General features: G+C 46.6%; 1 protein-coding gene across 2 annotated transcripts in view; it reads left to right on the top strand.

Annotated features, from left to right (window-relative positions):
* Positions 1 to 1,338: 1,338 nt before the first annotated feature.
* The window catches only part of shank2b (SH3 and multiple ankyrin repeat domains 2b), a 1,331,733-nt gene continuing 1,316,331 nt past the window's right edge, over positions 1,339 to 16,740 (top strand). For both annotated transcript variants that reach the window (XM_086008225.1, XM_086008224.1), the window contains exon 1: positions 1,339 to 1,704. The gene's annotated coding sequence lies outside the window, so the exon portion shown is untranslated. The remainder of the gene's footprint in view (positions 1,705 to 16,740) is intronic.

Raw genomic sequence — 16,740 nt, 5'->3', positions numbered from 1 at the left:
CCCTATCTTTCCTGAATACCTTATATCCAGGAATATTTTGTACCCAATCCTACCCTTTTTTGAGCCAGGTCTCCGTTATCACCACGACATCATATTCCCATGTGGCTATTTGCACCTACAGCTCACCAACCTTATTTACCACACTTCATGCATTTACACATATGCACTGTAAACCTATCTTAGACCTTCTTTTATTCTCTCTTAGTCTGAGTCACCAGGGGTAATATGAACCTGCACTGCCGGTGGGAGTCTCACCCACATATAAATCGAGGGAAGCGTGTGTTTCAAATTTGCAACATGCACTGGCTGTGACCGAGGGAAATTTGCCGCTACTGTGAGCAATGCCATGGGAGAGTCTGCTGATTTTGCTTATTTTCTATTAACACGGATTCCAAACCAGCTATAGCTTTCTCTGTGTGTGTGTGTGTGTGTGTGTGTGGCCATTATATTACTACACACACTCATAGACCATAGTTCTCACATGGGTTAAAAACATTGACCTTGAAATTACTTGATACTAAAATTTGGACACGTAACACATTCACCTGCAATGTGTCAGCCGCGGCTCATTTAGCAGCACATCCACCTCTGAGTCAAGAAGGTTGTGGGTTTAAGCCCCACCCCAGAGTCTTGAGCACAAACATCTAGGCTGACACTCCAGTGGAGTGCTGCACTGTCAGAGGTGCCTTCTTTCAAATGAGATGTTAAACTGAGGCCCCGCCTACTCTCTCAGGTGGATGTAGAAGAACCTGTGGCACTATTTTGAAGAAGAGCAGGGGAGTTATCCCCGGCGTCCTGGCCAATATTTATCCCTCAATCAACATCACTAAAAACAGATTATCCAGTCATTGTCACATTGCTGTTTGTGGGAGCTTGCTGTGCACAAATTGGCTGCCACGTTTCCCACAGTGACTACACTTCATTGGCTGTAAAGCACTTTGGCTCATCCGGTGGTTGCAAAAGGCGCTATAGAAATGTAGGTCTTTCTTTCAATCTCTGTTACATTAGAAGAGACACTAACCTGTTTATTTTAAGCAGGATGAACGCCTCCACTTTCAAAAAAAACCTCAACCCATCACAGTAAGTGTGTGTCTGCAGCGATCCCCAAGGAATAACACCAGGGTCATTGCAATGTGCCCCAGTACAGAGCAGCAAGTTTGATGCCAGCATTACAAAGGGTTAAAAAGTGTTGGCTTCCAACAGTGAGATTGAATTGCAGGTAACGACAATTACAGGATTACTGTTGAAGCAAGCTGGTTAAAGCAAGTATGGGGAGCCCAACAAAGGCATTTGTCTTTTTCTTTCAGCTATACTTAAGTCAGTGTAAATAAGTGGATGATTTATTTACTTTGCCCAACCAAAGCTGTTCAGGCGGGTAAATTGCCCCCTTTCCCTCCCTCCATCGCCGGGTCTCCAGAGGGAGGGGAGAATCGATCGCGTCCCATTCATTATCAGTCAGAGGGAGACGGGAAGCTTTCGGCGCAGGTTCTGGGCTGGGCTGGGCAGTGAGGATCAAGAACTTCGCGGTGGGATTAAAGGAACAGTTGCACCGGCCCGGTGGCACAAGGCTTTAACTCGGAAACCCTCCCTGTCTCCCCCCTGGGGGGCGACGGTCAGTTGTCCTGCACAGTCCTCGCACATCTGGGGAGAGAGGTCGGAGAAAGCTGGGACCGCGGTCCACCTTGCACCTGACTGTCACGGAGGGTGAGTAAAGATCTCGGAGATAGGGACTGACCAACAAAGACCCGTGTTGCACGACAGGGTAATTGGGCATTTAAAAAAAAAAAGCCCACTTTTTTTGCATATCGTACTTTATAATATTTATTCGCGAAAGCAAATGAAAGAGAAAGGGATGGTTGTGAGAGAGAGAGGGGGAGAGAGAAGGGAAGGGAGGAGGGAAGGGAGGGGAGTTGCAATGGAGCAGCAAGGTGTCTATCAGACGGTCAGTGTGAGCGCTGGGTCATTGGGTGTCAGCACCTTGCCCAGCTTCAGTCTGTCCCCCTGTAACTAAACCCAGCTGAGTTTGAAGCCAAGCCTCCGCCACCTATTATACACCTCCTCTTTATGCCTTCAGTCACATCCCTGCGAATGTATTTCTTTTCAGGTGCTTTAAACCTTGGACTAAAAAGCTCTAACGGTGTTCGGGGTGGTGTCCCGCCAAACAAATTTCACAGGAAAACTTTAATTGTGGACTTCAATTTATTTAATTGCAGCCCTCACCCCCACACAAAAAAATCAGACTGTTTAGTGATCAATCATCTATGGTGTATTTAAATGTATTCTTTTGCAATATGGGTTGTCTTGTCAATTGAGGTTCTTCTCAGGCGCTTGTTAAACATGTCTGAAATGTCTGTGAAGTTTGCTTACAACACAAGGCGCCACTAGAAGGCGCTCAAAAGAAACTTTCTGTTCGGTCAAACTAGCTGAGGCTCTTGGTGCAAAAGTCCAATTTACAACAGCAAGCACAGAATGGTTATAAAGAGCGTCGCAGGAGAGACAAAGAAAGCTCCACTGGGCCGTTATTGCCGAGAAGTGAATTTAGTTCACATTTCATAACATTATAGTCACTGCCCTTCACCATTGAGTGAAGCCAGCCCTCTGAGCAGTTTCAATGTGGTAAGGCACTGTAGAAATGCAAGTCTATTCTGTTAGTATAATCTCCGTTAAAATATTTTGTCTTACTTCATCTGATTGGGGGTGCACCTGTTGTAGATTGACTGACTGTGAAACTGCCATGGCAACGCCTCGATTGTTTTCAAATCCCTCCATGGCCTCGCCCCTCCCAATCTCTGTAGCCTCCTCCAGCCCCAACAACCCTACACTCATCCAATTCTGGCCTCTTGCGCATCCCTGATTTTAATCGCTCCAGCATTGGCGGCCGTGCCTTCAGCTGTCCGGTCCCTAAGCTCTGGAATTCCCGCCCTAAACCTCTCTACCTCACTCTCCTCCTTTAAGATGCTCCTTTAAAACCTACTCTTTGACCAAGCTTTCGGTCACCTGCCCATATATCTCCTTATGTGGCTTTGTTAACGCTCCCGTAAAGCGCCTTGGTATATTTTACTTTGTTAAAGGTGCTATATAAATGCAAGTTGTTGAGAGAAGCAGATGGTTCTGTTTCCTCACTGGACGTGCATCACATTTCCCAGATACCAGTTTCAGAATATTATCTGTAGATTAACAGAAGCCTCAAATATGTGGCTCAGTGAGTCAGAGGATCGTGAGTTCAAGTCCCACTCCAGAGACTTGAGCACAAAAATCTAGGCTGATACTCTCAGTGCAGTGCTGAGGGAGTGCTGCACTGTCGGAGGTGCCGTCTTTCAGATGAGACGTAAAATCGAGGCCCCGTCTGCTCTCTCAGGTGGACGATCCCACGGCACTATTTCGAAGAAGTGCCGGGGAGTTCTCCCCGGTGTCCTGGCCAATATTTAGCCCTCAATCAACATCACTAAAACAGATTATCTGGTCATTATCACGTTGCTGTTTGTGGGAGCTTGCTGTGTGCAAATTGGCTGCTGCGTTTCCTACTTTATCACAGTGACTACACTTTAAAAAGTACTTCATTGGCTGTAAAGCGCTTTGGGATGTCCAGAGGTCGTGAAAGGTGCTATATAAATGCAAGTGTTTCTTTATAGTCACATTCTCCATGCTTTTTCACCATATCAGACACCTGAATCAAGCCTCTTCTAATGTTCTTTGCTCAAATGAAATCAGTTTTAGATCTGGGAGTCAAATTTTTGTAACTGGGAGGCCTCAGTACCACTCTTACCTGAACCCTTTCCAATGAATTGATATCCTTTTTGAAGGTGGGTTGTCTTATGTTCCAAATGTGGCCACCGCTCTACAGACAGGAATGGAACTGAAGCTGAAAACCAGCAATGGACCTGCTTCTAGCAGGGAGAACCTCTCTGGGGGTTGACAGAGGAAGCCGCCTGGAATTACGGCCTCTTCTGAATTTTGGGTTCTGCGTTTCAGACTCCCAAAGGCGAGATCCTTGTTCCCTACAAGTCGGAGCCTGCTTTATAAACGCGAGTTGTTGTTAGTGATATGGGCCACTTGCACTCATTCGGGCCCAAGGAACGGTCAGATTGGTGGCACATTGTTTGTACTGGTGACAATGGAGCAGTACCACAGCAAATGTCATCACACCAGGAAAGAAGGGGTAAAGTAGGAGAAAGGAAAATTGGAGGAGAAAATGTTGAAATGATATACTGAAAAACGGGTGAATCCCACTGCCCCGCTCTCCCCCCAGAGCCCTGTATCAATCCAAACTAATCCCACTGCCCACTCTCCCCCCATTGCCCTGTATAGAAATATAGAAGATAGGAGCAGGAGTAGGCCATTTGGCCCCTCGAGCCTGTTCCGCCATTTAATGAGATCATGGCTGATTATCCAAATTCAGTAACCTATCCCTGCTTTCTCTCCATATCCCTTGATCCCTTTAGCCTTAAGAAATATATCTAACTCCTTCTTGAATATATTTAATGAATTGGCCTCAACTGCCTTGTGTGGTAGATGTTGGATCCGTGATTCAGAGGCTATGCTGTTATTAAATAATCACACGGATGCTGTACATTAAAAATAAACAGGTCTTTACTGGAGGAGGGTAGTCTCAAGACTGGGGGTACAGAGGCATGCGCAAAGCTTATATACCGGTGTGGTCACTGCCGGTACTACAGTATACAGGAGCTGTAAAAGTAGTTCTGACTTAAAGGCACATACACTACAATTCCTCCCCTTTTAGATTAGTAATACCCCTAATATTCAAATAACAATTAACATTTCAACATGTACATTAAACAACAAAAGTCCATTTATAGATTCAGTCTTTGGGGCGGCTTCCTGACCCTTTTGGGATAGCGCCTTTCCGGAGGTTCTTGTTCTTGGAGCAGAGGCGATTCTGACCCCTTTTCATCGGGTAGTTCATCGGGTTCCACTGCTACTGGGTCTGAAGTAGATGCTACGGGTATGTCGGGTTCATCCCCAGGTACTCGAGACATGGGGTTGACGCGTTCCTGTGACGCTAAGATCTGATCGACGTGGCGTCTCACAATGTTCTCCCCGACATCCACTGTGTACATTAATGGCCCCTGCCTTGTACATATCGTTCCGGGTTGCCATTTCTCTGTTCGATAGTCACGGGCCAAGACTGGTTGCCCTACATTGAAGCTTCTTGTCGGCTTCTCATTGATGTGCTGGAATTGTTTGTCCTCACCATTTCTTCACACATTTGGTCTGAGCAAGTCCAGATGAGATCTCAACCTTCGGTTAAATAACATCATGGCCGGGGTCTGGTTGGTAACTGCATGTGTTGCGTTTCGGTAGGCTAATAAGAAATTGTCCATCTTATGCTGTAGTGGAATTTCATCGTCGCACATGGCCTTTATCGCCTTCTTAAAGGTTTGTACGAACCTCTCAGCCAATCCATTTGTGGCTGGATGATACGGGGCGGATGTGTAATGCCTTACCCCATTCCTTTTCATAAATTTTTGGAACTCGTCGGACACAAATTGTGGTCCATTATCAGAGCAAATCTGCTCTGGCAAACCGTTTCTGGCAAATATGGTCTGTAGGACTGCAATCGTTTTCTCTGTAGTGGTTGAAGACATTTTTATCACCTCAGGCCACTTTGAATGAGCATCCACTGCTATTAAGAACATTGAGTCCATGAATGGACCAGCGAAATCAATATGCACCCGTTGCCATGGAGAGGAGGGCCACTCCCATGGGTGTAAAGGGGCATGTGGTGGTGCATTTTGGACCTTCTGGCATCCTAAGCAGCTCTTAGTTTGGTCTTCGATTTGTTGATCGATTCCCGGCCACCCTAGCAAGGCTTTTCATTTTCACTCCCCCCCCCCAGATGACCTTCATGTAGCTCATTTAGCACTCTCTCCCTTAACTTGGGTGGAATCACCACTCTGGATCCACACATCACTGTCCCCTGGCATACTGACAGCTGTTCTCTTCTGGATGAGAATGCTGGCAACAGTGAGTCGCCATGTGTTGGCCATCCCCTCACTGTCAATTCATATACCCGCGACAGCGTCGGATCATTTCGGGTCTCCTCTATATCCGCGTTTGTTACTGGCAATCGTTCAATTATTGACGAATAAAATATCTCGATAGGGTCCACTGCTGGTGCTTCCTCCACAGTAGGCAGTGGCAGGCATGATAGCCCATCAGCGTTCCCATGCTGTTTCGTGCCTTTATATTCTATTTCATATTGATTCGCCCTAGAAACATGGACCATCTTTGTAACCGCTGTGCAGTCATCACTGGAACGCCCTTCTTAGGATTAAAGATGGAGACAAGTGGTTGGTGGTCAGTCAGCAAGGTGAACTTCTGCCCATGCAGATAGTGGTTGAATTTTTTTACTCCCCATACTAGGCTGAGGGCCTCCCTGTCAATCTGGGCGTAGTTGCGCTCGGCTGAGGTTAGTGACCGAGACGCAAAGGCTACTGGCCTCTCCACCCCGTCTGGGAATTTGTGCGACAGCACCGCTCCAATACCATAGGGTGATGCATCACATGCCAAACGAATTGGTAGTGCTGGGTTGAAATGGGCCTCTTTTGATGTGATCAATACTTTACACTTCTGGAAAGCTCGTCTACGTTCGTCATCCCACTTCCATGGTACCCCTGTTTGCAGTAGGGTGTTCAGTGGGTGTAATACCGTAGACAAATTTGGTAAGAACTTGTGGTAGTAGTTTACCAGCCCGAGGAACGACCTCAGTTGTGACACATTTTCCGGTGCTGGAGCCTTGACTACTGCCTCAATCTTGTCAGGGGACTTATGTAACCCCTCTTCATCGATGACGTGGCCACAATACGAGATCTGTTTCTGGAAAAACTCGCACTTGTGGCGATTAGCTCATAGCCCATACTCCTTTTAATCTGGTGAGCACCTTCTCCAAGTTGGCGAGGTGATCACCGTCATTTTCGCCCATGACCAGGATGTCGTCCAAATAACACTGGGTCCCTGGAATCCCTTGCAGGACCTGATCCATCGCCCTTTGCCAGATAGCCGGAGCCGAGGCTACTCCAAACACCAGCCGGTTGTATTGATAGAGACCTTTATGAGTATTGATCGTAAGGTATTGTTTCGAAGCTTCTTCTACCTCCATTTGCAAGTACGCCTGGGCTAGATCAATTTTGGTGAAGCATTTACCTCCAGATAGCGAGGCGAAAATATCCTCAATTCGTGGAAGCGGATATTGTACCGTGTGAAGGACTGGGTTCACTGTCACCTTAAAATCCCCACAGATGCGGACCTTCTTTGGTTCCCCAGGCGTATTACTCAATGACCTCTTCATTACAGGAACGATGGGTGTAGCCCACTCACTCCAGTCCACTTTGGACAGTACTCCTGAACGTTCCAACCCTTCCAGCTCTGCTTCGACAGCTGGTCTGATCGCATAAGGCACTGGTCTGGCCTTCAGAAACTTTGGGCTTGCATTTTCCTCTATTTTAATTGTTGCTGTTATTCCTTTTAGTGTTCCTAGTCCCTCCTGGAACACTTCTTTTGCGTCAGTTAGCATTTTTGACAGTCGTCCAGGTGTGACGTCGTCATCCTTTTTGGCCTCAACCTTCAGTGCCTGTATGGAATGCCAATCTAATTGTATCTTCCAGATCCATTCATGTCCTAGCAGTGGTGGTCCTCCATCTGGCAATACATATATATCCATTTTAGGTATTTCCTGGCCTTTATACATCACTTTCACCCTTATTTTTCCTTTGGGGTAGACTTTTTGCCCCGTGTACGACTTCAAGACAATCTCTGTAGCTTTCAAGGGTATGTGTGAAAATAGCCGCTTGTAGTCTCTTTGATTTATGACTGTTAGAGCTGACCCTGTGTCCAATTCCATTTTCACTTGGACTCCGTCTATCTTGCGTGTAACCCAGATGGTCTGGTGATCCTCCATTTCGGTTACCTTATGTAGTTTCAGACAACCCAGCTCCTTGCTTCCGGAGTCTGTGTTACTTTTCTGTTCGTCTGAACCACTGTCCATCACCTGGTGTACCTTTTTGTACTTCTCCTGTGGCGATTTCTTACTGTTGGTTTTCTTCCCAGACCTGCAGACTCTTGCTATGTGTCCTGCTTTCCCACACTGTCTGCACACTTGGTCCTTGAACCAACAATCTTTCTGGTCATGTGTTGTTCTGCCGCAGCGATAGCACTTCCCTGTTCCATAGGTCATTTCGTTGGTGCCACATTCTTGCGGTCTCCGTTGTATCTCTGCAGCGCCCCTTGCGGCTGCTTCCTGTGATACTGCCATACTGAAAGCTTTGTCCAGCGTAAGATCCTTTTCTGATAGAAGCCGTTTCTGGGTTCCTTCACTTTGTAGCCCACACACAAACTTGTCCCTTTAACGTATCTGCTAGTCCCGCTCCAAACTGGCAGTGTTTCGATAGCTTGTGCAGTTCTGTTAGGTACTCCGCATTGCTTTCGTCTTTGTGTTGGTTCCTTTTATGGAACTTAAATCGTTCTGCTATCAGCAGCGGTGTGGGGTTTAAGTGGTCCTGTAGGATTTCTACTATGCTTTCAAAATTCTTGTTTACCAGCTTCTCTGGGGTTATTAGATTTCGCAGTAACCCATAAGTTTTTGCACCCATGGAATTTAACAGAACCAGTGCTTTATTAGCATCTGGCACTTCATTCACCCTGCAGTACACCTCAATACGTTCCACATATGTCGCCCAATCTTCGACTTCATTGTCGAACGTAGAGATACTGCCACTCTTCGGCATCCTTGGGTGTGAGGTAACTGTCAAAAATGGCGCCTCCCGCGCTTCCCCTTCTCCGCTGGCACAAAATGGCGTCTCCCGCGCTTTCCTTCCTTCCTTCCCGCGCTCGCCCTTCTTCTCCGCTGCGGCTTCTAAAAATGGCATCTCCTGCGCTCTTCCTTCTTCTCCGCGGCTCAATGGCGTCTCCCGCGCTCCCCTTTCTTCGCCCCGCGGACCCTGTTCAGCCCGTGAGCCCTGGCTGTGCTCTGCGCGTTCTTTTTATATTTTTCGACGCCGCTCAGTCTAGAACCCGGCTGTTTCTTTACCCTCTCTCTCTCCGGTTTGTTTTCTTTTTCTCGACGCCGCTCAGTGTTCAACCCCCGGCTGCGCCCTGCGCTCTTCACCCTCTGTCTTACCCCATCGACGCTGCTCGGCTTTCTCTCCGCCGTCGGTCGGCTCCAGCCGCCGCTGCTCGGGAAGGGTCTGCGCTGGACCTGTCATCGGTCTCTTGCTGCTCGTCGTGGCTGGGAAACCAAGCCTGGCTCTCCACAGCCTCCCCTGCGAAGTTCAATCTCTGCCTTACGGCTGGGCGGTTGCTCGTGGTCGACGCCCGTGTTCCTGGCTTCGACTTTTTTTTTATGTTGCAGGTAGATTCGAATCGACACTCGTCGCCACTGTTGGATCCGCGATTCAGAGGATATGCTGTTATTAAATAATCACACGGATGCTGTACATTAACAATAACCAGGTCTTTACTGGAGGAGGGTAGTCTCAAGACTGGGGGTACAGAGGCATGCGCAAAGCTTATATACCGGTGTTGTCACTGCCGGTACTACAGCATACAGGAGCTGTAAAAGTAGTTCTGACTTTAAAGGCACATACACTACAGTAGAGAATTCCACAGGTTCACCACTCTCTGGGTGAAGAAACTCCTCCTCATCTCAGTCCTAAATGGCTTACCCCTTATCCTTAGACAGTGACCCCTGGTTCTGGACTCCCCCGCCATCGGGAACATCCTTCCTGCATCTAGTCTGTCTAGTCCTGTTAGAATTTTATAAGTTTCAATGAGATCCCCACTCATTCTTCTAAACTCTTGCGAATATAAGCCTAATCGACCCAATCTCTCTTCATACATCATTCCTGCCATCCCAGGTATCAGTCTGGTGAATATTCGCTGCGCTCCCTCCATGGCAAGAACATCCTTCCTCAGATAAGGCGACCAAAACTGCACACAATACTCAGTTTGGTCTCACCAAGGCCCTGCCCAACTGCAGCAAGACATCCTTGCTCCTGTACTCGAATCCTCTCGCTATGAAGGCCAACATACCATTTGCCTTCTTAACCGCCTGCTGCACCTGCATGCTTACCTTCAGCAACTGGTGCACAAGGACACCCAGGTCTTGTTGCACTTCCCCTTTTCCCGTTCAGATAATAATCTGTCTTCCTGTTTTTGCCACCAAAGTGGATAACCTCACATTTATCCACATTGGGCAGATGCAGTATAATCACCCAACCTGTCCAAATCATACTGGAGTTTCTCTGCATCCTCCTCACAGCACACACGCCCACTCAGCTTTGTGTCATCTGCAAACTTGGAGATATTGCATCTAGCTCCCTCGTCTAGATCATTAATATATATTGTGAATAGCTGGGGTCCAAGGACCAATCCCTGCGGTACCCCACTAGTCACTGCCTGCCACTCGGAAAAAGACCTGTTTATTCCAACTCTTTGCTTTCTGTCTGCCAACCAGTTCTCTATCCAAGTCAGTACCTTACCCCAATCCCATGTGCTTTAACTTTGCACGCCAATCTCTTATGCGGGACTTTATCGAAAGCTTTCTGAAAGTCCAAATACACCACATTCACTGGTTCTCCCTTATCTATTCTACCAGTTACATCCTCAAAAAATTCCAGTAGATTAGTCAAGCATGATTTACCTTTTTGTAAATCCATGTTGACTTTGTCCGATCCTGTCACTGTTTTCCAAGTGCTCTGCTATTACATCTTTTAGAATGGACTCTAGCATTTTCCCCACTACCGATGTCAGGCTTACCGGTGTATAATTCCTTGTTTTCTCTCTACCAGCTTTTTAAAATCGTGGGGTTACATTAGCTACCCTCCAATCCATGGGAACTATTCCAGATTCTCTAGAATTTTGGAAGATGACCAGCAATGCATCCACTATTTCTAGGGCCACTTCCTTAAGTACCCTAGGATGTAGATTATCAGGCCCTGGGGATTTATCGGCCTTCAATGCCGTCAATTTTCCTAACACCATTTCCCTACAAATACTGATTTCATTGAATTCCAACCTCTCATTAGACCCTATGTTCCCCGACATCTCTGGAAGGTTATTTGTGTCCTCCTTTGTGAAGACAGAACCAAAGTATGTATTTAATTGGTCTCGTGGCAGAACCACCAGAGGATTATGGACAATTGTATATAATTCCTTTTACAACAATGTAGTACAGCTGGGGGCTGCACCTTTAATGTATCTGTTAACTGTACTAGGGCTTCTTTCCTGTACTTCGCGTGATGACGTCATGCCGTCGTCACGTGATCTCTCAATGGCGGGACGAACGTATGACGTCAGAGCTCGGAACCTTCGAGCAGTAGAGCTCAGAACCTGCTAGCAGTTGAGCTCGGAACCTGCTAGCAGTTGAGCTCGGAACCTTCTAGCAGTTTCCAGAGAGGCTTTCAAGCAGACCAGACCTATTTGCATTGTATCCTACAGTTTCCTGTACAGCTTCATTTGTTCATTAAATTTTATTGTTTTTGATTTTCTGAGTCAACCTCAATCCTTCAGCTAGGAACCCCAGTTCCTACACTGCCATTTCTTTGTTCCCCATTATAAATTCCCCTGATTCTGACTGCAAGGGACCTACGCTTGACTTCACCAATTTTTTTCTCTTCACATGTCTATAGAAGCTTTTACAGTCAGTTTTTATGTTCCCTGGAAGCTTACTCTCATACTCTATTTTTCCCTTCTTAATTAATCCCTTTGTCCTCCTTTGCTGAATCCTAAACTGCTCCCAATCCTCATGTTTGCAGCTTTTTCTGGCCAATTTATATGTCCTCTCCTTGGATCTTATGCTATCCCTAATTTCCCTTGTTAGCCACGGTTGAGTCACCTTTTTTGTTTTATTTTTATGCCAAACAGGGATGAACAAATTCTGTAGTTTATCCATGCGATCTTTAAATGTTTGCCACAGCCTATCCACCGTCAACCCTTTAAGTAACATTCCCCAATCCATCCTAGCCAACTCGCGCCTCATACCACTGTAGTTTCCTTTATTTAAATTCAGGACCCTAGTCTCTGAGTCAACTACTTCACTCTCCATTTTAATGAAGAATTCGATCATATTATGATCGCTCTTCCCCAAGGGGCCTCGCACAACAACATTGCTAATTAATCCTTTCTCATTACATAATACCCAGTCTAAGATGGCCTGATCTCTAGTTGGTTCCTCGACATATTGGCCCAGGAAACCATCCCGTATACACTCTACGAATTCCTCCTCCACAGTATTATTACTAATTTGGTTAGTCCAATCTATATGTAGATTGAAGTCACCCATGATAACTGCTGTGCCCTTATTGCACGTGTCTCTAATTTCCTATTTAATGCCATCCCCAACCTCAGCATTACTGTTTTGGGGTCTGTATACAACTCCCACTAATGTTTTCTGCCCCTTGGTATTTCTCAGCTCTACCCATACAGATTCCACATCATCAGAGCTAATATCCTTCCTTACTATTGTGTTAATCTCCTCTTTAACCCGCAATGCTACCCAACTCCTTTTCCTTTTTGCCTGTCCTTCCTGAATATTGAATAGCCCTGGATGTTGAATTCCCAGCCTTGGTTACCCTGGAGCCCTGTCTCCGTAATTCGAATGACATCATATCCATTTACATCTATTTGCGCAGCTAATTCATCCACCTTATTACGAATGCTCCTCGCATTAAGACACAAGGCCTTCAGGCTTGTTTTTCTTACACTCTTAGTCCTTTTAGAATTATTATTTACTGTAGCCCTGTTTGATTTACACCCTTGATTTCTCTGCCTTCCACTTTTGCTTTTCTCCTTCCTGTCTTTTGTTTCTATCCTTGCTTCCCTTTCCTCTGTCTCCTTGCACAGGTTCCCAACCCCCTGCCATTTTAGGTTAAACCCTCCCCAACAGCACTAGCAAACACTTCCCCCTAGGACATCGGTCCCGGTCCCGCCCAAATGCAAACTGTCCAGTTTGCACTGGTCCCACCTCCCCCAGAACCGGTTCCAATGTTCCAGGAATTTGAAACCCTCCCCCTTGCACCATTCCTCTAGCCACGTATTCATCTGAAATATCCTTCTATTTCTACTCTGACTAGCACGTGGCACTGGTAGCAACCCTGAGATTACTACCTTTTGAGGTCCTATTTTTTAATTTACCTCCTAACTCCCTATATTCAGCTTTTAGGACCTCATCCTGTTTTTTACCTATATCGTTGGTACCTATATGTACCATGACAACTGGCTGTTCACCCTCCCCCCTCCAGAATCCCCTGCAGCCGCCCCGAGACATCCTTGACCCTTGCACCAGGGAGGCAACATACCATCCTGGAGTCTCGTTTGCGGCCGCAGAAACGCCTGTCTATTCCCCTTACAATAGAATCCCCTATCACTATAGCTCTCCCACTCTTTTTCCTCCCGTCCTGTGCAGCAGAACCACCCACGGTGCCGGGAAGTTGGCTGCTGCTGCCTTCCCCCGATAAGCCATCTCCCTCCACAATATCCAAAGTGGTATATCTGTTTGAGAGGGAGATGGCCACAGGGGACCCCTGCACTATCTGCCTGCACCTACTACTCTGCCTTGTGGTCACCCATTCCCTTCCTGCCTGTGCAGCCTTTACCTGTAGTATGTCCAACTCCCTAAACGTGCTATCCACGATGTCCTCAACATCGCGAATGCACCAGTATGTATCCATTCGCAGCTGCCGTCTGTCAGTAGCTGCAGCTGGATACACTTCCCGCACACATGGTCGTCAGGGACACAGGAATTGTCGCTGATTTCCCACATAGCGCAAGAGGAGCATGCCACGGGGCCGAGCTGTCCTGCCATGACTTACCCTTCAATTAATTTAAATTAAATTAAAACAAATCAATACCACTAATTACACTACAATTAAATGATATACTCAAGGGCCCTTGGTTACTAGCACTCCCCGATACACAACAGAGACCTTAGAAAATATAACCACAATAATTAAGGCCGTCTAAATTTTATAAACGATGAATCTTAACTGTCAAACTATAGAGTAGTATAAATACTCACCTGGCCGTACTCACCCAATCAGCGGCTTCCTCTTGCCCGCATCACTTTTTGAATCGTGACGTGGCTCTGGAATGCCACCGCCGGTTTGTGAGATTGGTAAGCCTCTGTTTATTAAAAAAAAAGCCCGCGAAAGTGAGTTTAAGTACTCCAGTGTACCGCCGCTCTCTGCTCCTCCCGACACTAGCCTGTGAAAGAGCCAAACTAATCCCACTGCCCCGCGCTCTCCCCATAGCCCTGTATCAAACCCAAACTAATCCCACTGCCCTGCGCTCTCCCCATAGCCCTGTATCAATCCCAAACTAATCCCACTGCCCCGCTCTCCCCATAGCCCTGTATCAATCCCAAACTAATCCCACTGCCCCACTCTCTCCCAATAGCCCTGTATCAATCCAAACTAATCCCAGTGCCCCGCTCTCTCCCAATAGCCCTGTATCAATCCAAACTAATCCCACTGCCCCACTCTCTCCCCATAGCCCTGTATCAATCCAAACTAATCCCACTGCCCCGCTCTCTCCCCATAGCCCTGTATCAATGCAAAACTAATCCCACTGCCCCACTCGCTCCCCATAGTCCTGTATCAATCCAACTAATCCCACTGCCCCGCGCTCTCCCTATAGCCCTGTATCAATCCAAAACTAATCCCACTGCCCCGCTCTCTCCCCATAGCCCTGTATCAATCCCAAACTAATCCCACTGCCCCACACTTAAGAACATAAGAAATAGGAGCAGGAGTAGGCCAATCGGCCCCTTGAGCCTGCTCCGCCATTCAATAAGATCATGGCTGATCTGATCCTAACCTCAAATCTACTATCACTCTCCATCCCTCCCGAACCCATGTGATCTCCTGGGAGAGGCGAAAAACCAGATAAAAAACCCAATGGCCAATTTGGGAGAAAAAAATCTGGGCAATTCCTCTCCGACCCATCTAGGTGATCGAAACTCATCCAGGAGATCACTGTCCCTATATTTTCTACAGTACTTACCTCTGTAAAAGGTGATCTCCACCCCAGCCAGGAACAGGAATAGAACCATCTCCTGAAATCTAACACATAATTAGAACACAAGAAGTCGGAGCAGAACCAGGCTACACGGCCCCTGGGCCCGCTCCATTACCCACAGGGCCATGACCGTTCCGAACATAGACTCGTGTCCAATTACCTGCCCGCTCCCCGTAACCCCTAATTCCCTTTACTTCTAAGAAACTGTCTATTTCTGTTTTAAATGTATTTAATGATGTAGCTTCCACAGCTTTCTGGGGCAGCAAATTCCACAGACCTACTACCCTCTGAGTGAAGAAGTTTCTCCTCATCTCAGTTTTGAAACAGCAGCCCCTTATTCTAAGATTATGTCCCCTAGTTCTAGTTTCACCCATCATTGGGAACATCCTCACCGCATCCACCCGATCAAGCCCCTTCACAATCTTATATGTTTCAATAAGATCGCCTCTCATTCTTCTGAACTCCAATGAGTAGAGTCCCAATCTACTCAACCTCTCCTCATATGTCCACCCCCCTCATCCCCGGGATTAACCGAGTGAACCTTCTTTGTACTGACTCGAGAGCAAGTATGTCTTTTCTTAAGTATGGACACCAAAACTGTATGCAGTATTCCAGGTGCGGTCTCACCAATACCTTGTACAACTGCAACAATACCTCCCTGTTTTTATATTCTATCCCCCTAACAATAAAAGCCAACATTCCATTGGCCTTCTTGATCGCTTGCTGCACTGGCATACTAACTTTTTGAGTTTCGTGCATCAGGACCCCCAGATCCCTTTGTACTACAGTACCTTCCAGTTTCTTGCCATTAAGATAATAACTTGCTCTATGACTTTTCCTGCCAAAGTGCATAACCTCACACTTTCCAGTATTGTATTCCATCTGCCAAATCTTTGCCCACTTACTTAGCTTGTCTACGTCCCTTTGCAGGTTTTTTATGTCCTCCTCGCTCACTACTTTCCTTCCCATCTTTGTATCATCTGCAAACTTTGATATGTTACACTCAGTCCCCTACTCCAAATCATTAATATGGATTGTAAAGAGTTGGGGACCCAGCACTGACCCCTGCGGAACACCACTAGTTACTGATTGCCAGTCTGAGAACGAACCATTTATCTCAACTCTCTGCTTTCTGTTAGATAGCCAATCCTCCACCCATGCCAGAATATTATCCCCAATCCCATGATTTTTTATCTTGAGCAATAATCTTTTGTGTGGCACCTTGTCAAATGCCTTTTGGAAGTCTAAATACACTTCGTCCACTGGTTCCCCTTTATCCACCCTGTATGTTACTTCCTCAAAGAACTCAAGCAAATTTGTCAAACATGACTTCCTCTTCATAAAACCATGCTGACTTTGTCCTATTAAATTATGTTTATCCAAATGTCCTGTTACTGTCTCCTTAATAATGGACTCTAAAATTTTACCAACCACAGATGTTAGGCTAACAGGTCTATAGTTTCCAGCCTTCTGCCTACTACCCTTTTTAAATAAGGGTGTTACATTAGCAGCTTCCCAATCTGCCGGGACCTTTGCTGAGTCCAGGGAGTTTTGGAAAATTATTACCAATGCATCCACAATCCCTACCGCCACTTCCCTCAAGACCCTAGGATGTAAGCCATCAGGTCCAGGGGATTTATCCGCCTTGAGTCCCATTATTTTACCAAGTACCACTTCCTTACTGATTTTAATCGTATTTAGCTTCTCCCA

The sequence above is a fragment of the Somniosus microcephalus genome, chromosome 15 (genome assembly GCF_052327205.1).
Source record: "Somniosus microcephalus isolate GS21.2 chromosome 15, FLI_Smic_1.0, whole genome shotgun sequence".
NCBI lineage: Eukaryota > Metazoa > Chordata > Chondrichthyes > Squaliformes > Somniosidae > Somniosus > Somniosus microcephalus.
The sequence above is the reverse complement of the archived record's forward strand: the minus strand, read 5'-3'. Positions and strand labels throughout refer to the sequence as shown.